We start from the raw sequence: 21,880 nt of genomic DNA, 5'->3' as shown, positions 1-21,880 counted from the left end.
AAACCAAGATTGATTCGATGGATTGTCTTACTCCAAGAGTTCGATCTCGAGATCAAGGACAAGAAGGGCAGTGACAATGTTGTGGCGGATCATTTGAGTCGTTTGGTGAGAGATGCCGAGCCCTTGGCTATCCAAGAGAGTTTCCCGGATGAGAAACTCTTTCGAGTTGAGGTAAGTGAGCCATGGTATGCTGATATTGTGAATTATTTAGTTTCTAAGCAATATCCGGATACTTTATCGCATGCTCAAAAGAATAGACTCAAGGCATTAGCTAAGTATTATGTTTGGGATGAACCATACTTGTGGAAACTTTGTGTTGATCAAATCATTCGGAGGTGTGTCCCTGAATCTGAACATCATTCTATACTTACTTTTTGCCATTCTGAGTCTGGTGGAGGACATTTTGGTTCACGTAGGACTGCTCTTAAGGTGATGGAATGTGGTTTCTTTTGGCCTACGATCTTTAAAGATGCATACCAGTTTTGCATGACTTGTGATAGATGCCAACGCATGGGAAACATAGGTTCTAGAGATCAAATGCCGATGCATCCTATCTTGACTGTTGAACTATTTGATTGTTGGGGTATCGATTTCATGGGACCTTTTCCTAGCTCAAATGGTTTCTTGTACATACTCGTTTGTGTTGATTATGTTTCGAAATGGGTGGAAGCAAAAGCCACCCGGACTAATGATTCTCGAGTTGTTGCAGATTTCCTTCGTTCTAACATTTTCTCTAGGTTTGGTATGCCAAGAGCAATCATTAGTGATGGAAGATCTCATTTTTGCAACCGGACCATTGAGGCGTTGTTGAGGAAGTATGGTATCAAGCATAAGGTTGCTACGCCTTATCACCCCCAAACAAGTGGACAAGTTGAGCTTTCTAATCGAGAGATCAAGATAATTTTAGAGAAATCAGTTGGACCATCACGCAAAGATTGGTCTCAAAGATTGGATGATGCTCTTTGGGCTTATAGAACCGCATACAAGACTCCTCTTGGAATGTCACCATTTCGATTAGTTTATGGCAAGGCATGCCATCTACCCGTGGAGCTTGAGCATCGTGCATGGTGGGCTGTGAAAAATCTTAACATGGACATTGACGAGGCCGGATTGCATAGGAAATTGCAATTGCATGAGCTTGAAGAGATTCGAAATGAGGCCTATGATTCGGCTATGATTTACAAGGAGAAGACCAAATCGTTCCATGACCGTAAGATTATGAAGAAACACTTTGTCGTTGGGCAGAAAGTTCTTTTGTTTCATTCTCGACTTAAGTTGTTTCCAGGCAAGCTTCGTTCAAGGTGGCTTGGCCCATTTTTTATTACTCACATTTTTCCTTCTGGTGCTATTAGGATTACGAGTGCAATAAATGGAAAGGAATTTCATGTCAATGGACATCGCTTGAAGCCATACTATGAGAACTTTATGGAGCATAACGTGGAGGAGACTTCTCTCCTTGAACCTACGGCAAGCAAGTGAAATTCTGGAGATAGTCTAGGCTTTGGACTATATATTTAAGCCAATGAAGGAGCCATCAATGAGTGTTTGCATTTTCTTATCCCTTATCTCTTTTTAATTTTCATTGCTTATCATATTGTACATTGAGGGCAATGTAAGTTTTAAGTGTGGGGTGGGGTATACATCATTCGGTGTATTTGTTGCTTTGATTTTTATTTTGTTGTTTTGATTTTGTCTTGAGTCTTAGGTATGCCTTTAACTTTCTATGATGAGTTGATCTTTGAATTTATGGTTGATAGATGATCACAATATTGAATTGAACTTATTTTCTATTTGATGGTTAATCGATGTATAGAGATTGTACGAACATGTAACAGATGAGGATTTTGAAACTTAAGTACAGAATGAGCATGTTCCTAACTTGTTTGAATTCATCTAACCTTTGTGAGTTTCGAGCCATATATGTGCCTTTCTTTGGAGAGTTTAATCTATCGTTTCTTGGCTATATAACCTCATTACATCTATTTTGATCAATTCATATGCCATAGAATTGCAATGAACTAGAGAATGCTAGAACTTACTTTGTGAAACTTTCAAAACTTTTATCATAATATACTCTGATTTTGAAAAGGATTGTTGGATCTTTTTAGGATTCCACCACTTAAACTAAAAAGCCGTATGCCTTATTTGTGCCCTACTTGGGACACCTTAGTATTAACCCATTTGAGCCTACGTTAAACCTTTTCTTTCATCACCAACATATTAATATCTTTGCTTAGTATAGTTATATCTCTACCTTGTTCTCGAGGCTTGGCCGAGCCGATTGTTGGATGTTAATATGGAGTGATGATTCGACTCAAGTGTGGGGTTATGCTATTGTATATAAGAATGCCGTGACAAGAGTGTGAAAAAGAATTTGTATGATGCCGTGTGAAAAAGAAGAAGAAAAAGTATATATGCACGCCTTGAAAAAAAAGAAGAAAAGATTGAATGATGATCTCGGCATACATGTTGTTTATGTGAATCTGGAGTTGTGATGTATTATTTGTTGAAGGCTCAATGATGTTATACTTTAGCCTTTGTCCATTTTCACAACGTTTAGAATGAAGAATGGGTTCAACATGATGAAAATTAGCCCTTATTTTATGAAGTATGGCGACATAAGGTGGATGAGTAATGCTCTGCTAAGTCTTGAGGATGACCTTTGTGATTCCTTTTACCTAAGAAAATAATATCCTTACCGAGCCTAAGCCTACCTTTTATAAAGATCCGCATGATTCTTAAAATGAGTAGCTCTTGATTTGTGGAGTTTGTTTCATGAGTAAGCATATGGTTTGGGTTCATTTGTGTATATGATTGGTATCCCTCATGAGGATTTCGAATTCACTATGTGTTCATAACTCTTATGTGTGAAAAGATTTTAAGCATATGCCATGTTCTTGAGAGAAAAGATTCGGAGTGCATATCCCTTGTGAGTTGAATTTGAACTTGTTTTGAACATGTTGAGCTTAATATCACTTATGTTTCTGCCATGTCTTACTTGTTATGCGAGTTCTCATGTTTATTAACCACTGAATTCATTCTATCTATTTCGATTAAGTGTTATTCTTGATGCTATGAGTTTGAAGATCTCTAAGACAAAATGTTGAAGGCATTATAGTTGAGTCATTAGTTTAGTTGTATTGATTTTTTTTTAAGTTTTTGTTTCCCTTTTCTAGTGTTTGCTAGGGACTAGCAAAGCTTAAGTGTGGGGTTGTTGATAGGAGCACAAAGTGTGACGTTCTTAATGCGTTTATGCCCTATTCTTACTCTTTGTTACCTCTTATTTAGTATGTTTAAGTTTCTTTTGTATGAATAAGTGTCTAGGTAGAGCTTATATCAATTATGAATGAATTGATGATGAAATCATGCTAAGTGTTAATAATCCTTGTTGAGATATGATTCCTTGTTCGAGTAGGATTCATCCTTTCGTATTTCTTTGTTTCTAACATACTTATTCTTATTAGGAAATACAAATCCATGTTGGAGAAGGAAAGCAATCCTAGTTCCACAAAGAAAGAGAAGAAGATACACTTAAAAGCCCAATCCATGCAAGAATGAAAATGCTGTCATGATTTGTAGTCCAACTTCGATGGGCTCCCCTAGATAGCTCCGATCGAGTTAGAAGACGTACCTTATATGGATAAAAAGGATTTTGAGTCTAGTTTCTGTAGGATTTGAAATCAAATCAATATCTTATTCCTACAGGGAGATATGACCGAATCATTGATCGGAGGTCCAGTGAACTCGACGGAATTATCTCAGCCATTGATTTGCTTTTGATCCAAGGGCTATGAGGAAAACATGGGACCTTGTTTCTCCTGCATATAGAGCACAAATATGATCAGAATCTCCATCAATCCCTGCACCAAAGAATGTCAAAGAAGGCATGCAGCAAATTAAATGAGAAGAGGCAAGAAAGTCAAAGAAGGCATGCAGCAAATTTAATGAGGAGAGGTAAGAAATATCAAACATGGCTGCAACAATTAAGACTTTTGCTACCTCCTAATTCAAAGGAAGAAATTTGTGCAAAAGAAATCAGCATTAAAGGATGAAGAAGATATGCAATTAATGCAAAAGATATGCAATCCTTATAGATATCATAATTCTGGCACTGCAGATCATCCAACTTTGACGAGTTCTACTGGACAGCTCAGAATGATTGAGAAAGTGCATGATATATGGATGAAAATCCACGGAAGTCTAGTTGAAATTGCCAGTTGGAATCATCTCAATATCTATTTTCTAGAGAAAGTTATGGCCACAACAAGGGAAAAAGGTCAAATCTGCCGAATCTAGGAAACCTCAACCAATTTGATTTCAACTTTGTGGACTTTGTGGCCATCCTCCCTTGGGTTTCTTCCTCTATATATAGCACCTCATTTCCACATAAAATGATCATCAACCTTGCTCACAAGACTAGCCAAAGCTCTGCCTTAAACACTACTCATCATCCTCAAATCCATTCAAGGCGAAAACACCATCTTCCCTTCATTCCATTCGATCCAAAGCGCTACGCCTCGGATTGCCATTCAAGTTGAAGCCGTGCTGCCTTGTTTTGATACCGCTAAGGAGATTTACAAAGTGTAACTCGTTACTTCTTCACTTATGTTTTCGGTTTTGATTCTTTGTGTGATGTTGTGTTTATGTTTTTGGCTAGTTCCGAATTTGTGGAATACTCTCATGTAGTTTACGATTTTTCAAGATGTTATAAAGTAGTTCTGATTTTGTTGTCTATGATTTCTATGTAGATATCGTGAGTTTATAATTCAATGATTTAATGATTCTCTTTCTTGGGCGTTAACTATATGTCATTCAAGGCGCTAAGTTAGTTTTGCATATAGGATTCTTAAGTGTTTTTGATAACTTGTTAAAGTAAGTGACATGCTTGACTTGTTAGTAATCACTAGGAATTAACCATGATCCGTTTATTATCTAAGATGCGCTAAGTAATTAGATAAGAGATGAATCAATGAAGTGGTAAGATTGAGAAAGACATGTTACCTTGTAATTTCTAAGCGCTAAGATAGGATTACAAGGCCATGTTTCGAGTTAGGGATGCGCTAAGTAACCTAGTTCGGCATTAGGTTGTTGTTTGTTCACTCAATACTTGTCCGCTAAGGCTCGGTGTTTGCATAGGATGAGATTATGATTTTGAAGCTACTTGTGACGATTTGTTTGGTGATGTTTATGTGTTGGTTGGTTGATCACATGTATATATTAGTTTAGGATTTACTTTTATGTTCTTGTTTCGATCCTATATCAAATCTCTTAAACTCTTATGAATTCGTGGTTAAATGTTTGTGATTCTTTACCCTGGTTGGATCCCCGGTTTGTGAACGATACCCTCTTGCTTTATACTACTAACGATGCTTACAGGGTTAATATTGATCTCGAGTAATCGAACCGATTAGTTTCCAGTGTGGCCGTGTGTTTCTTTCAAACTGAGTATCTTTCTATCGTCAGCGTATCTTTACTATTCCAATTTGTGCATCTTTTTAATTCTCGTTTAAGTATCTTTCTGATACGAGTTTCTATTCAATTTGAGAGGGTTTTCAATGTGGGCGTGTGTTTCTGTCCAAACTGAGTATCTTTCTATCATTTGCGTATCTTTACTATTCCAATTTGTGTATATTTTCAGTTCTCGTTTGAGTATCTTTCTGAACGGCTTTCTGATGCGAGTTTCTATTGAATTTAAGAGGGTTTCCAGTGTGGCCGTGTGTTTCTTTCAAACTGAGTATCTTTCTATCGTTTGCGTATCTTTACTATTCCAATTTGTGTATCTTTTCAATTCTCGTTTGGGTATCTTTCTGATGCGAGTTTCTATTAAATTTGAGAGTGTTTCCAGTGTGGCCCTATGTTTCTTTCAAACTGAGTATCTTTCTATCGTTTGCGTATCTTTACTATTCCAATTTGTGTATCTTTTCAATTCTCGTTTGAGTATCTTTCTGATGCGAGTTTCTATTGAATTTAAGAGGGTTTCCAGTGTGGCCGTGTGTTTCTTTCAAACTGAGTATCTTTGTATCGTTTACGTATCTTTACTATTCCAATTTGTGTATCTTTTCAATTCTCGTTTGGGTATCTTTCTGAACGGCTCTCTGATGCGAGTTTTTATTGAATTTGAGAGGGTTTTCAGTGTGGGCGTGTGTTTCTGTCCAAACTGAGTATCTTTCTATCGTTTGCATATCTTTACTATTCCAATTTGTGTATTTTTTCAATTCTCGTTTGAGTATCTTTCTGATGCGATTTTCTATTGAATTTAAGGGGGTTTCCAGTGTGGGCATGTGTTTCTTTCAAACTGAGTATCTTTCTATACGTTGCGTATATTTACTATTCCAATTTGTGTATATTTTCAGTTCTCGTTTGAGTATCTTTCTGAACGGCTTTCTAATGCGAGTTTCTATTGAATTTAAGAGGGTTTCCAGTGTGGCCGTGTGTTTCTTTCAAACTGAGTATCTTTCTATCGTTTGCGTATCTTTACTATTCCAATTTGTGTGTCTTTTCAATTCTCGTTTGGGTATCTTTCTGAACGGCTCTCTGATGCGAGTTTTTATTGAATTTGAGAGGGTTTTCAGTGTGGGCGTGTGTTTCTGTCCAAACTGAGTATCTTTCTATCGTTTGCATATCTTTACTATTCCAATTTGTGTATTTTTTCAATTCTCGTTTGAGTATCTTTCTGATGCGATTTTCTATTGAATTTAAAGGGGTTTCCAGTGTGGGCATGTGTTTCTTTCAAACTGAGTATCTTTCTATACTTTGCGTATATTTACTATTCCAATTTGTGTATATTTTCAGTTCTCGTTTGAGTATCTTTCTGAACGGCTTTCTAATGCGAGTTTCTATTGAATTTAAGAGGGTTTCCAGTGTGGCCGTGTGTTTCTTTCAAACTGAGTATCTTTCTATCGTTTGCGTATCTTTACTATTCCAATTTGTGTGTCTTTTCAACTCTCGTTTGAGTATCTTTCTGAACGGCTTTCTGATGCGAGTTTCTATTGAATTTGAGTGTGTTTCCAGTGTGGACGTGTGTTTCTTTCAAACTGAGTATCTTTCTATCGTTTGCGTATCTTTACTATTCCAATTTGTGAATCATTTTAATTCTCGTTTAAGTATCTTTCTGATGCGAGTTTCTATTCAATTTGAGAGGGTTTTCAGTGTGGGCGTGTGTTTCTGTCCAAACTGAGTATCTTTCTATCGTTTGCGTATCTTTACTATTCCAATTTGTGTATCTTTTCAATTCTCGTTTGAGTATCTTTCTGATGCGAGTTTCTATTGAATTTGAGAGGGTTTCCAGTGTGGCCGTGTGTTTCTTTCAAACTGAGTATCTTTCTATCGTTTGTGTATCTATACTATTCCAATTTGTGTATCTTTTTAATTCTCGTTTAAGTATCTTTCTTATGCGAGTTTCTATTCAATTTGAGAGGGTTTTCATTGTGGGCGTGTGTTTCTGTCCAAACTGAGTATCTTTCTATCGTTTGCGTATCTTTACTATTCCAATTTGTGTATCTATTCAATTCTCGTTTGAGTATCTTTCTGATGCGAGTTTCTATTGAATTTAAGAGGGTTTCTAGTGTGGCCGTGTGTTTCTTTCAAACTGAGTATCTTTCTATCGTTTGCGTATCTTTACTATTCCAATTTGTGTATCTTTTCAATTCTCGTTTAGGTATCTTTCTGATGCGAGTTTCTATTGAATTTGAGAGTGTTTCCAGTGTGGCCCTGTGTTTCTTTCAAACTGAGTATCTTTCTATCGTTTACGTATCTTTACTATTCCAATTTGTGTATCTTTTCAATTCTCGTTTGAATATCTTTCTGATGCGAGTTTCTATTGAATTTAATAGGGTTTCCAGTTTTGTCGTGTGTTTCTTTCAAACTGAGTATCTTTCTATCTTTTGCGTATCTTTACTATTCCAATTTCTGTATCTTTTCAATTCTCGTTTGGGTATTTTTCTGAACGGCTCTCTGATGCGAGATTCTATTAAATTTGAGAGTTTTGCAAGTGTGGGCGTGTGTTTCTTTCAAACTGAGTATCTTTCTATACGTTGCGTATATTTACTATTCCAATTTGTGTATATTTTCAGTTCTCGTTTGAGTATCTTTCTGAACGGCTTTCTGATGAGAGTTTCTATTGAATTTGAGAGGGTTTCCAGTGTGGCCGTGTGTTTCTTTCAAACTGAGTATCTTTCTATCGTTTGCGTATCTTTACTATTCCAATTTGTGTATCTTTTCAATTCTCGTTTAAGTATCTTTCTGATGCGAGTTTCTATTGAATTTGAGACGGTTTCCAGTGTAGCCGTGTGTATCTTTCAAACTGAGTATCTTTTTATCGTTTGCGTATCTATACTATTCCAATTTGTGTATCTTTTTAATTCTCGTTTAAGTATCTTTCTGATGCGAGTTTCTATTCAATTTGAGAGGGTTTTCATTGTGGGCGTGTCGTTTGCGTATCTTTACTATTCCAATTTGTGTATCTATTCAATTCTCGTTTGAGTATCTTTCTGATGCGAGTTTCTATTGAATTTAAGAGGGTTCCTAGTGTGGCCGTGTGTTTCTTTCAAACTGAGTATCTTTCTATCGTTTGCGTATCTTTACTATTCCAATTTGTGTATCTTTTCAATTCTCGTTTGGGTATCTTTCTGATGCGAGTTTCTATTGAATTTGAGAGTGTTTCCAGTGTGGCCCTGTGTTTCTTTCAAACTGAGTATCTTTCTATCGTTTGAGTATCTTTACTATTCCAATTTGTGTATCTTTTCAATTCTCGTTTGAGTATCTTTCTGATGCGAGTTTCTAATGAATTTAAGAGGGTTTCCAGTGTTGCCGTGTGTTTCTTTCAAACTGAGTATCTTTCTATCGTTTGCGTATCTTTACTATTCCAATTATTGTATCTTTTCAATTCTCGTTTGGGTATCTTTCTAAACAGCTCTCTGATGCGAGTCTATTGAATTTGAGAGGGTTTTCAGTGTGGGCGTGTGTTTCTGTCCAAACTGAGTATCTTTCTATCGTTTGCATATCTTTACTATTCCAATTTGTGTATTTTTTCAATTCTCGTTTGAGTATTTTTCTGATGCGTGTTTCTATTGAATTTAAGAGGGTTTCCAGTGTGGGCGTGTGTTTCTTTCAAACTGAGTATCTTTCTATACGTTGCGTATATTTACTATTCCAATTTGTGTATATTTTCAGTTCTCGTTTGAGTATCTTTCTGAACGGCTTTCTGATGCGAGTTTCTATTGAATTTAAGAGGGTTTCCAGTGTGGCCGTGTGTTTCTTTCAAACTGAGTATCTTTCTATCGTTTGCGTCTCTTTACTATTCTAATTTGTGTGTCTTTTCAACTCTCGTTTGAGTATCTTTCTGAACGACTTTCTGATGCGAGTTTCTATAGAATTTGAGTGTGTTTCCAGTGTGTCCGTGTGTTTCTTTCAAACTGAGTATCTTTCTATCGTTTGCGTATCTTTACTATCCCAATTTGTGTATCTTTTTAATTCTCGTTTAAGTATCTTTCTGATGCGAGTTTCTATTCAATTTGAGAGGGTTTTCAGTGTGCGCGTGTGTTTCTGTCCAAACTGAGTATCTTTATATCGTTTGCGTATCTTTAATATTCCAATTTGTGTATCTTTTCAATCCTCGTTTGAGTATCTTTCTGATGCGAGTTTCTATTGAATTTAAGAGGGTTTCCAGTGTGGCCGTGTGTTTCTTTCAAACTGAGTATCTTTCTATCGTTTGCGTATCTTTACTATTCCAATTTGTGTATCTTTTCAATTCTCGTTTGAGTATCTTTCTGAACGGCTTTCTGATGTGACTTTCTATTGAATTTGAGAGTGTTTGCAGTGTGGCCCTGTGTTTCTTTCAAACTGAGTATCTTTCTATCGTTTCGTATCTTTACTATTCCAATTTGTGTATCTTTTCAATTATCGTTTGAGTAACTTTCTGATGCGAGTTTCTATTGAATTTGAGAGGGTTTCCAGTGTGGGCGTTTGTTTGTTTCAAACTGAGTATCAGTCTGTCGTTTGCGTATCTTTACTATTCCATTTTGTGTATCTTTTTAATTCTCGTTTAAGTATCTTTCTGATGCGAGTTTCTATTCAATTTGAGAGGGTTTTCAGTGTGGGCGTGTGTTTCTGTCTAAACTGAGTATCTTTCTATCGTTTGCGTATCTTTACTATTCCAATTTGTGTATCTTTTCAATCCTCGTTTGAGTATCTTTCTGATGCGAGTTTCTATTGAATTTAAGAGGGTTTCCAGTGTGGCCGTGTGTTTCTTTCAAACTGAGTATCTTTCTATCGTTTGCGTATCTTTACTATTCCAATTTGTGTATCTTTTCAATTCTCGTTTGAGTATCTTTCTGAACGGCTTTCTGATGTGACTTTCTATTGAATTTGAGAGTGTTTGCAGTGTGGCCCTGTGTTTCTTTCAAACTGAGTATCTTTCTATCGTTTCGTATCTTTACTATTCCAATTTGTGTATCTTTTCAATTATCGTTTGAGTAACTTTTTGATGCGAGTTTCTATTGAATTTGAGAGGGTTTCCAGTGTGGGCGTTTGTTTGTTTCAAACTGAGTATCTTTCTATCGTTTGCGTATCTTTACTATTCCATTTTGTGTATCTTTTTAATTCTCGTTTAAGTATCTTTCTGATGCGAGTTTCTATTCAATTTGAGAGGGTTTTCAGTGTGGGCGTGTGTTTCTGTCTAAACTGAGTATCTTTCTATCGTTTGCGTATCTTTACTATTCCAATATGTGTATCTTTTCAATTCTCGTTTGAGTATCTTTCTGATGCGAGTTTCTATTGAATTTAAGAGGGTTTCTAGTGTGGTCGTGTGTTTCTTTCAAACTGAGTATCTTTCTATCGTTTGCGTATCTTTACTATTCCAATTTGTGTATTTTTTCAATTCTCGTTTGAGTATCTTTCTGATGCGAGTTTCTATTGAATTAATAGGGTTTCCAGTGTGGCCGTGTGTTTCTTTCAAACTGAGTATCTTTCTATCGTTTGCGTATCTTTACTATTCCAATTTGTGTATCTTTTTAATTCTCGTTTAAGTATCTTTCTGATGCGAGTTTCTATTCAATTTGAGAGGGTTTCCAGTGTGGGCGTTTGTTTGTTTCAAACTGAGTATCTTTCTATCGTTTGCGTATCTTTACTATTCCAATTTGTGTATCTTTTCAACTCTCGTTTGGGTATCTTTCTAAACAGCTCTCTGATGCGAGTCTATTGAATTTGAGAGGGTTTTCAGTGTGGGCGTGTGTTTCTGTCCAAACTTAGTATCTTTCTATCGTTTGCGTATCTTTACTATTCCAATTTGTGTATCTTTTCAATTCTCGTTTGGGTATCTTTCTGATGCGAGTTTCTTTTGAATTTGAGAGTGTTTCTAGTGTGGTCGTGTGTTTCTTTGAAACTGAGTATCTTTCTATCGTTTGCGTATCTTTACTATTCCAATTTTTGTATCTTTTTAATTCTCGTTTGAGTAACTTTCTGATGCGAGTTTCTATTGAATTTGAGAGGGTTTCCAGTGTTCGCGTTTGTTTGTTTCAAACTGAGTATCTTTCTATCGTTTGCGTATCTTTACTATTCCAATTTGTGTATCTTTTCAATTCTCGTTAGAGTATCTTTCTGATGCAAGTTTCTATTGAATTTAAGAGGGTTTCCAGTGTGGCCGTGTGTTTCTTTCAAACTGAGTATCTTTTTATCGTTTGCGTATGTTTACTATTCCAATTTGTGTATCTTTTCAATTCTCATTTGAGTATCTTTCTGAACGGCTTTCTGATGCGAGTTTCTATTGAATTTGAGAGTGTTTCTAGTGTGGCCGTGTGTTTATTTCAAACTGAGTATCTTTCTATCGTTTGCGTATCTTTACTATTCCAATTTGTGTATCTTTTCAATTCTTGTTTGGGTATCTTTCTAAACTGCTCTCTGATGCGAGTCTATTGAATTTGAGACGGTTTCCAGTGTGGGCGTGTGTTTCTTTTAAACTGAGTATCTTTCTATCATTTGCGTATCTTTACTATTCCAATTTGTGTATCTTTTCAATTCTCGTTTGAGTATCTTTCTGATGCATGTTTCTATTGAATTTTAGAGTGTTTCCAGTGTGGCCGTTGATCGGTTCGATTACTCGAGATCAATATTAACCCTGTAAGCATCGTTAGTAGTATAAAGAAACCGGGTATCGTTCACAAACCGGGGATCTAAGCAGGGTAAAGAATCACAAACATTTAACAACGAATTAATAAGAGTTTAAAAGATTTGAGATATATTTCGTATCAAACATAAAATAAACCTAAACTAACATATACATGTGATCAACCAACCAACACATAAGAAATTACTAAACAAATAACATAAGAACAAAGGTAACAAAATCTACTCTCAATTATGTTCATGCCGTAAGTATTATAGTTTATCTTAAATTCGATCATGCATCAAGTTCCTACTTGGTTCCTAATACATGGATATTATTGAGCTCAACTGCTTGTCTTGCTACGAAATCTAACATACCAATTCATCATGCAATTACGTATCACAAAGAGAAATCAACATGTTTAAAGCACCTATCCAATGTCGAACTTAAGATCATAATCGGTGGAGGAACAAAGGGGACAAACAATTAATCAACTACTTGTATCAAAATTGTTTTTAACTTTGAATGATTAACATATGCGACATCAACTACTTGTCTTAATCACACATGCAATATAAGAGCACACCGAAAATTAATTAAGAACATAAATTGAAACTCATGGCATAAAACCTAAAATCATTGAATAAAAATCGAAAACTTTAATTCATCATGTCATTTGAAAATTACAAATATCTCATAGACAAGAATAAAAATAACTTTAACAAAACCTAAACATAAATCATCCAAGAACAAGAACTAGGAAACGTACCATTTTAGAAAGTCCTACTTGAACTCAAACTCTTATTACGAAACTTTCCTAAATGAACTTCCTTATTCTAGTAACTTACTTATTCTAGTAAGTTTCCTTTTTGCAAATTAGAAACTTTCCTAATCTAGTTGAGCTCATCGATTACATATGTCTTTTTAAGACAACAAATGTCTAGATTAGGACATGATTTTCGAAATACATTATCTCTTACTATTGATTTTCTTTTCTTATTTTCAGATTTAAGAGATAATTTGAAGGAAAAAGGAATCCATGCCGTGCAAGAGTAGAATGGATGAGATAATGCACGAATTATAGAAGAAAAAAGAGTCCTATGCCGAGCTACCATTCAGGTTTTTAAGGGAGATTAAATTCAGAATTTTGGAGATAATATCTAGAGAAAAAGAAAGAGTTTCAGCCGTGCTATCCTTCCATTCAATCAAAGACAGCCGTGCCTTCCATTCAGCTAGGGTTGAGAGCCCATGCCGTGCAGCCCATGAGAGAATCAAGGAGATAAGAGCTTGTTCTACAAGGAAAAGAAGGACAGCTATTCGATCCAAAAGAAGAGAAAAGATCCTAGACGTGCATACATGGATCAGCCCATCCTAAACCCTAGCAGCCTCCTCCCTTGGTTCCTCTATATATAGCTCGGCCTCCCTTCAGAAAATGCATCTCCATTCTCTCACAAACACAGCCGAATTGCTGCCCAAATACATCCAGAAAATTCAATCCACAAAATCTTCATCCATCACCACAAAACCGTGCTCATCTTCCTCCTCATCCAAATCTGAATCATCCTTGCTTCATCCTAGAAGGTTTCTAAAGTGTGATTCATCCATGGCTTGTAATTTTTCTTTTGGTTTTCTGCAATTTTCGATTTCATTGTATGAATTCTTGGATGTGATTTTCGGTTTTATATTTGAAGAGCATAAATTCAGACTTCTTTGGTTTTATGTTTTGATTGTATGAATTCATTGAAATATGTATGTATGCCGTGCTAGATAAATAGGGGCAGTAGGTTTTCGAATTGGTTTTAGGTTTTATTTTGATTTATTCCTTGAACTTGTGCATCTAAATCAATGCTTGAGGAAGCCAAGGCCATGGTTCTCCTAAGGTTGCGATTTCATTCACCAAAGTATTCTTTGATTGAATATGCGCTTCGTGTTTCAATTATTGATACTTGTTTAGGGTTGTGATAGTTCTAGGAATTTGCATGTTAATCAAGATGAGTGACGCCATGCTTGTGTAACATGTTTCCAATTCGACTTAATGTGCTTATGTGCTATTTTGTTGTTTAACTAGAACGCTTCGTTATGTTGAACTCTTTTTAGCATATGTTTAGGATTGAACGCTTCGTTGATTCTAAATAATTAAGAAGTCTTAACGATTAGATGAACCGCTTCGGACTCTAATTAGAATTGGAATTGAAATGGACTTAGATATAATCAAAATAAGTTGTTGCCTATATGTTGTTCTATGCGTGTCGTACATGTTTCTTGAGTTGAATTCGTGTTTTGGTTATGTGATGAATGGTTGATCAATTGTATATAAGTAATTTAGGATTTAATTTACGTTGTAGTTTTAGAATCCAAATCAAATCCCCCAATAACATGATAAGTGTTGAGGCCCTTTTGATTCTCCGGACTGAACGATCCCTGCTTATTCTATACTAACGATGATGTTTTTTTAGGGTATTTTATAGACGTTCTAACCGAACGCTCTATCATTTTGGCGCCGTTGCCGGGGAAATTGATTAATTCTCAATGCTTTGAAGTGTTAATCTTATGTTATATTGTGAATTGTATAAGTGTATATTGGTTTATATGTTTCTGTGAATAGTATTCGGAAATAGTGTTCCTGTGAATAGTAATTCGAAGGATTCGAAAAAAAAAAAAAAAAAAAACGAAAATTTTTTGTGTGTGTAAAGTTGATTTTTGTTATATTGTTGTAGTAGTATGCCTATAGGAAACTTGTTACACATAGTAATTTTTTTTTAGGGAAGCTAAATGTTTATTTATGCTAGGTTTATTGTAAGTTATAAGGTGAACGGAATAGGTAAAATTCATTTTGTTAATACTAGTCTTAACCCTCCATTTGTACCTTGCAAAGGTCACTTGGGGTTGAGGGCGGCTTTTATTAACACTTTGGGGCCAGTCTAACACACAAAGTTGTTCCGAGCTGAGTAAGGGGCTATGCTAGTTTCATTACCCTGGTTCAAGGTTTACAAAATTGGATCTCAGAGGCCCATAGACTGACATACATCTCGGTGATGGAGTCGATTGAGAAAGCATCCTTTCGAGGTTGTGGCCCCCGTGGTGTCCAACAAATGAGTCCTGCCTTGTGACTATCTCTGATTCTAGCTATCAAGCCTTCTGAAACAAAGGAATGAGTTTGTGTCTAGACGACGTACTTAGGCCGCACGTCCACCTCACTTTATAACTTAGAAGATAACTTTGTATAAATAGATGTATATAGTTTCAAAAGAAAATGATGTTCTAATTTTTAAGGTATATCGGATAAAGCAAGACCCTTACCTTGGGCTGTTTCAGTCCATTGCACAGTTAGCTCCTCTGCTCCACGTACCTTAAAAGTTAGGATTGTGTGTGAATAAAATCAATTAGACTTAGTTATACTCCTACACATGTAATTTTCGAAATATAGAAGAAAAGAAACAAAGAAAACGAAATTTAACATAGATTTAAAGAAGAGTTACGTTTTTGTAAATGAGGGAAACGAAATTTTGTAATTGAAAGAAAGAAGAAGTTTATATTTACTTATACTTGTATTTCATACTTTGTAGAGATACTAATATATATGTGCTTTTCAGGCTAATGAATGTCCAAGATTACTGGTTGGTCCGAAGAGATTAGTGCACGCCTGAAAAGAATTCAGCCTCCATCTCAATTTGATAACGTATCCATTGAATCAGATTCATTTCACGAAGAGAAAGAGTTTGGGTCCATTTCGCCATTTCCAAGTGCAACAAGTTGTAGTGGGCTCAATCCTTTGTTTTTTGAGGATCCGGAGTTGGAATTGTTGACAAGCCCATTTCCATTAGCCCAGTTGAATTTCGATCTACCCGATCCAAAACCTGAAAATCAAGAAGAAGTAATGGCATCAATTAGAGAACAAAATGGTCAAGTTAAAGGAGCAGTTGGTGGGACAGCGCCTTCTAACATTGCATACCCTGTCCCGGAAGAGGGAAAGACTAGTGATTTCGTTTTGAAGAGTGGGTTTCTACACCATTTGCCCAAGTTTCATGGTCTTTCTGGTGAGGATCCTAATCAACATATCACTTTGTTCCAATTCAACTGTGAGACCATGTGCCCAAGAGGAGCAGACATTCAAATTGTGAAGATGAGAGCATTCCTTACTCATTGGAGGACCGTGCTCAGAAATGGTTGTTTGAGGTGCCAGCTGGTAGGATTACTTCTTGGACCACTATGGTGAACGAATTCTTGTCCAAATACTTCCCATCTTCAAGATTCACTCATATAAGGAAGCAGATCACTGGTATCAAGCAAGGGCCGGATGAGTCATTTTACAACTATTATGAGAGATTCAGGTCTCTTATAGCATCATGTCCAGCTCATGGCATTAGGGAAGGTCTACTCCTTCAATACTTTTATGAAGGCCTTCTACAAATGGAAAGGGAGTTCCTTGATTCAGCTGCTGGTGGATCGTTCTTGGACAAGAGCAATGTAATGGCAAAAGATCTTTTGGAGAAGAGAGCAATGAACAACCAACAGTTTGGGACATCTGCAAGTGCTACAAGGCAGGTGCATGAGACTCACTCCAGTTCAAACTCTGCTCTAGAGGACAAGGTAGACAAGTTGTCCAAGATGATGAGCCATTTCATGAAGTCTAGTGGAGCTCAAGTCTGTGGGATATGTACGGAGGGGCACCCTACTGATCTGTGTCCTCAAGTTGCATCTAGTGGAGGGTATGAAGAAGTTAATGCCCTTGGTTATCAAGGAGGTCAGAGGTACAACTCATATTCAAATACCTACAATCCTGGCCTACGTGATCATCCTAACTTTCGGTGGTCCAACAATGAGAATGTACTAAGGCCACATCAGAATGCTATGCAATTTGGGCCTCGTCCGGCTGGTTTGTTTAGACCACAAGCTCCACTACTCAATGTACCACCTCCAAACGTGGCTGCTGCTCCTAATTATGATGAGTTGTTGAAATCCTTAGCTGCTGGGCAAAGTCAGTTGAACACCGTTACTCAAACTTTGGTGGTGGGTCAACAAGCAAATAGCAAGGACATTGCGGAACTGAAAACGCATATGGGCCAGGTAGTGGACTTCATGGGCCGATTTTCTGAGCAAGGAAAGCTGCCAAGTGGTGTCATACCCAACTCAAGGAATGAGCAAGCCCAAGCTATCATGACAAGGAGTGGGTTTGAGCTAAAGGAGAGCCCAAATGTTGCAAAGAAGGCCCATACAGCCCATGACCATAAAAGTGACGAAATTCCTATGATGATGGACTTGGAGAAAGATCCAGCTACCTCCAAGAAGGAGATGGTGCCGTCCCATGATGCACCCAAAGGTATGATTGCTAACTCAAGTGGTTTAGTTAAAACTAACCCTATTTCGTGTGTACCTTTCCCTTCTAGGTTTGCAAAGAGCAAGAAGGACAAATCTGATGAGGAGGTATTGGAAGTCTTTAGGAAGGTGGAAGTTAACCTTCCTTTGTTGGAGTGCATCAAGCAAATTCCCAAATATGCCAAATTTCTAAAGGAGCTTTGCACTTCAAGAAGGAAAACTAGGGAGGAGAAGGTAATGAAGATGAATGAGACAGTTTCAGCAGTCATCCAAAGGAAGCTACCCCCTAAGATGAAGGACCCCGGAAGTTTCTCCGTCCCATGCAAAATTGGTAACACGTTATTTAACAATGTTATGCTTGATCTAGGTGCTTCAATAAATCTTATGCCTTATAATGTTTATCAATCACTAGGATTAGGACCTTTAAAGAATGATAACGTGATTATTCAATTAGCTGATCGATCTAACAAGTACCCTAAGGGGTATGTTGAGGATGTCCTTGTGCAGGTCAGTCACCTTATTTTCCCTGCAGATTTTTATGTGCTTGACATGGAGGTATCACCCTTGGAGACAACTCCACTGCTTTTGGGGAGACCGTTCATGAGAACTGCTAGGACATGCATCGATGTGGCCAATGGGAGTTTATCAATGGAATTTGATGGAGATGTTATCAGTTTCAATGATTTTGATGGAGATACCCAGTTTCTGATCTTAACTCGTGCTCTTCTATTGATGTTATTGATTCTATTGCACAGGTTATGTCAGAAACATTGGAAGCATAGCAATTAGCTATGGAGCAAGGGGCCGGATTTGACAAGCATGGGGACCGTGTCCCAAGAGAGGAGTGGGCTGATCTTGAGCCCAAGATTTTCGAAATTCTTTGTGAGCTTGAAGCTCAACCATACAAAAGGTATCTCTCTTTCTTGTCAATTCCCATTTCCACTAACAAAATGTTACCATCTGTGGTTCAGGCCCCAAAGTTAGATTTGAAGCAGCTTCCAGATCATTTGAAGTATGTGTACCTTGGAATGGATGATACTCTACCAGTTATTGTGTCATCAATGCTGAGTGAGCAGCAGGAAGCTAGATTGATTGATGTGCTTAAGAGGAACAAGACCGCTATTTGATGGACTTTGGCGGATATCAAGGGAATCAGCCCTACAACTTGTGTTCATAGAATACTATTAGAGGATGGCGCCAAGCCTACACGTGATGCTCAAAGGAGATTGCACCCACCAATGATGAAAATCGTGAAAGATGAGGTGATCAAGCTACTTGATTGTGGAGTGATCTATCCTATCTCGGACAGTCGGTGGATTTCACCAGTGCAAGTTGTGCCTAAGAAGAGTGGGGTGACTGTTGTGAAAAATGGGTATAGTGGCTACGACCAGATATGTATTCATCCGGAAGATCAAGAGAAGACGACATTTACATGTCCATTTGGCACTTTTGCCTATCGACGCATGCCCTTTGGGTTGTGCAACGTACCGGGTACGTTTCAGCGATGTATGCTTGCTATTTTCTCTGATTTTATCGAAAATATCATTGAAGTTTTTATGGATGACTTTAGTGTTTATGGTAAAGACTTTGATGCATGTTTAGAGAAGTTAGAGTTAATATTGAAAAGGTGTGTAGAAACTAACCTTGTGCTTAATTGGGAAAAATGTCATTTCATGGTTAATCAAGGGATAGTTTTAGGACATATTGTATCTGCTAAGGGTATTCAGGTAGACAAGGCTAAGGTTGATATTGTGCATCACTTACCCTCTCCCACAACTGTGAGAGAGGTTCGTTCTTTCCTTGGTCATGCAGGATTTTATAGGAGATTCATCAAGGATTTTTCCATGGTGGCGAGACCTATATGTACCCTATTGCAGAAGGATATGTCGTTCATATGGGATGATGCGTGTGAGAAAGCGTTTGTGAAGTTGAAGGAGTTGTTGACTAGTGCACCCATCATTTGTCCTCTGGATTGGAACCTGCCCTTTGAATTGATGTGCGATGCATCGGATTATGCAGTTGGGGCGGTGTTGGGCCAAAGAAGAGAAAAGAAGCCCGTAGTGATCTACTATGCGTCTAGGACTCTTAATGAGGCCCAGATGAATTATTCGACTACGGAAAAAGAACTTTTGGCTGTAATATTTGCTTTAGAAAAAAAAATTTCGATCATATCTTTTGCATTCTAAAGTTGTTGTGTATTCTGACCATGCAGCCTTAAGGTATTTGATGACAAAGAAGGATGCTAAGCCCAGATTGATCCGGTGGATACTGTTGATTCAAGAGTTTGACCTTGAGATTCGAGACAAGAAGGGAAGTGAGAATGTGGTGGCTGATCATTTGAGTAGGATCGTGCGAGATGAGGAAAGAGAGCCACTATGTGAGACTTTCCCAGATGAGCAACTCTTTGGGATAGAGGTAAGTGTGCCTTGGTATGTCGATATTGTCAATTATTTAGTTACTAAGGATTTTCCTAGTACACTTTTGCATGCTAATAAGGCTAAATTGAAGAAAATGGCTAGATACTATATTTGGGATGAACCGTATTTATGGAAACAATGTAGTGATCAAGTCATTAGGAGATGTGTCCCAGAGAATGAGCATAGGTCGATTCTTAACTTCTGTCATAGTGAGGCATGTGGAGGTCATTTTGGGCCTCGTAGAACAGCTTTAAAGGTGTTGGAATGTGGTTTCTATTGGCCTTCTATTTTCAAGGATGCATATTTGTTTTGTGTTTCTTGTGATAGGTGTCAACGGACTGGTAATATTGGTAAGAGAGATCAAATGCCCTTATCCCCCATTATAATTGTCGAAATTTTTGATGTGTGGGGCATTGATTTCATGGGTCCATTTCCTTCATCTAGAGGTTTCTTGTATATCTTGTTAGCAATTGATTATGTGTCGAAGTGGGTGGAAGCAAAGGCCACCCGAACTAATGATTCGAAAGTGGTTGCAGGTTTCTTGAGAACTAACATATTTTGCAGGTTTGGAGTACCAAGAGTTTTGATAAGTGATGGAGGTTCTCATTTCTGCAACCGGACTATTGAGGCATTGCTTAAGAAGTATGGAGTAACCCACAAGGTTTCGACACCATATCATCCTCAAACAAGTGGCATGGCAGAGGTGTCCAACAGAGAGATCAAGGGAATTCTGAAGAAAACTGTAGGTCCAACAAGGAAGGATTGGAGTGATCGATTAGATGATGCATTATGGGCCTACATGACTGCGTACAAGACGCCTATTGGGATGTCACCATTCAGATTGGTGTATGGGAAGGCATGTCACCTTCCAGTGGAGTTAGAGCACAGAGCATGGTGGGCGGTGAAGACATTCAACATGGACAAGGATGCAGCCGGTCTTCATAGGAAATTGCAGCTCAATGAGCTTGAGGAGATACGAAATGACGCCTATGATGCTGCATGGATTTACAAGGAGAAAACGAGAGCTTATCATGACAAGATGATTCGTGGGAAAGAGTTTGTAGTTGGTCAAAAAGTTCTTTTATTCCATTCTAGACTTAAACTTTTTCCTGGCAAATTACGTTCTCGTTGGGTTGGTCCATTTGTTGTTACTAATGTGTTTGCTCATGGTGCTATTGAAATTAAGAGTGACAAAACAGGTCAGACGTTCAAGGTGAATGGGCATCGACTTAAGCCCTACTATGAACCTTTTGAGGAGCACACGTATGAGGAGACGAGTGTGAGAGATGCGCCAAAAGATGTATGAGCATGAGAGAGTATAGGCTGAGAGACTTTAAAACTCAAGCGCTGCATGGGAGGCAACCCATTTCAACCGTACCTGTGGAGGAGTCGTCTACGGGAGTTTGCTTTTTCTTATCCCTTCACTCTTATGGTTGAATTGTATATGTATTGATGTCTGATCTTAGTCTATACTTATGAATTACATTCTGATTATTGAGCTTACATTGAGGACAATGTAATTTTCTAAGTGTGGGGTAGGGTTGCATGATCATTGTTTGCTGATTTTTGTTTTGATTTCATGATATAAACGAAAAAGAAAGAAAAAATTCGAAAAAATGTTAGAAAATTTGAAAAAAATGTGTTGTTTTGAGTCTTAGGATGCCCCTAAAGTCTAGGATGATTATGTCTCTAAATGCATAGATGATGGTTTTGCATTTCATAAGAATTGAATTGTAAGTTTCATTGATAATGTGGATTTGGTATGAACATGTGAGAGTTGATTGAATGTAATATGACATACATGTTTGGTTAGTCTAAGTCCATAACAACCTGTGAGTTTTTGAGCCTATATATGCTTTCTTCTTGAGTGATAATATGAAATTTCGTGGTTGTTTTGTGAACCTCATTATTCTTTGCATATTCAATGACTATGTGCCATAGCTTTTAATGGACTCTAGAATTTACTAGAACTCATCTTTTGTGATTGTTGAAACTTTTAAGTCATAAAATGTCCTGATTTTGAAAGGGATTTATGGATCATTGCTAG

General features: G+C 37.3%; 1 pseudogene; it reads left to right on the top strand.

Annotated features, from left to right (window-relative positions):
• The window catches only part of LOC126795673 (uncharacterized), a 68,177-nt pseudogene continuing 46,297 nt past the window's right edge, over positions 1-21,880 (top strand).

The sequence above is a fragment of the Argentina anserina genome, chromosome 5 (assembly GCF_933775445.1).
Source record: "Argentina anserina chromosome 5, drPotAnse1.1, whole genome shotgun sequence".
NCBI lineage: Eukaryota > Viridiplantae > Streptophyta > Magnoliopsida > Rosales > Rosaceae > Argentina > Argentina anserina.
Note: the sequence above shows the minus strand (reverse complement) of the source record. Positions and strands in the feature narration are given on the sequence as shown.